This window comes from Ctenocephalides felis, unplaced genomic scaffold (assembly GCF_003426905.1).
Source record: "Ctenocephalides felis isolate EL2017-DRISC unplaced genomic scaffold, ASM342690v1 CF-g0.4_SCAFFOLD_00845, whole genome shotgun sequence".
In the NCBI taxonomy this organism is placed as follows: domain Eukaryota; kingdom Metazoa; phylum Arthropoda; class Insecta; order Siphonaptera; family Pulicidae; genus Ctenocephalides; species Ctenocephalides felis.
Genome location: NW_020536999.1, coordinates 4,942,252 through 4,943,222, shown reverse-complemented (window position 1 = coordinate 4,943,222; position 971 = coordinate 4,942,252).

Sequence of the window (971 nt, the reverse complement as noted above, 5' to 3'; positions counted from 1 at the left end):
TTTTCTCGACGATTTTGAGACCATGGATCAATCGATTTGAATGATTCAAACAATATTTTGTTTGTATAAATGGAGTAACAAAATTTTTATATTTTTGATAAGGCAGTTCCAGTAGTTTGACTTTCTAGAGAGGCAATTTTTGTTTGCACACTGTCTTTGATTACAGTTTGCTCGTCAGTAGAGTCCCTTTTCTATTTACTTTTTTGTGATTTGAGTTTGCTCGTCAGTAGAGTCCCTTTTCTATTTACTGGTTTTTATTTCATTTTACTCGTCAGTAGAGTCCCTTTTCTATTTACTGGTTTTTATTTCATTTTGCTCGTCAGTAGAGTCCCTTTTCTTTTTACTGTCTTTAATTGCATTTTGTTCGTCAGTAGAGTCCTTTTTCTGTTTACTGTCTTTTATTTCAGTTTACTGGTCAATAGAGTTACCTTTCTATTTACTTTTTTGTAATATGAGTTTGCTCGTCAGTAGAGTCCTTTTTCTATTAACTCTTTCGTAATTTGATTTTGCTCGTCAGTAGAGTCCCTTTTCTATTTACTTTTTTGTGATTTGAGTTTGCTCGTCAGTAGAGTCCCTTTTCTATTTACTGGTTTTTATTTCATTTTGCTCGTCAGTAGAGTCCCTTTTCTATTTACTGGTTTTTATTTCATTTTGCTCGTCAGTAGAGTCCCTTTTCTTTTTACTGTCTTTAATTGCATTTTGTTCGTCAGTAGAGTCCTTTTTCTGTTTACTGTCTTTTATTTCAGTTTACTGGTCAATAGAGTTACCTTTCTATTTACTTTTTTGTAATATGAGTTTGCTCGTCAGTAGAGTCCTTTTTCTATTAACTCTTTCGTAATTTGATTTTGCTCGTCAGTAGAGTTCCTTTTTCCACAAACTTGTCTTTTATTTCAGTTTGCTCGTCAGTAGACGTGATATAAAGTAGACTGATGACAATTTCGAAAAGGTAATTTTCTTTCATTAAAATTAAA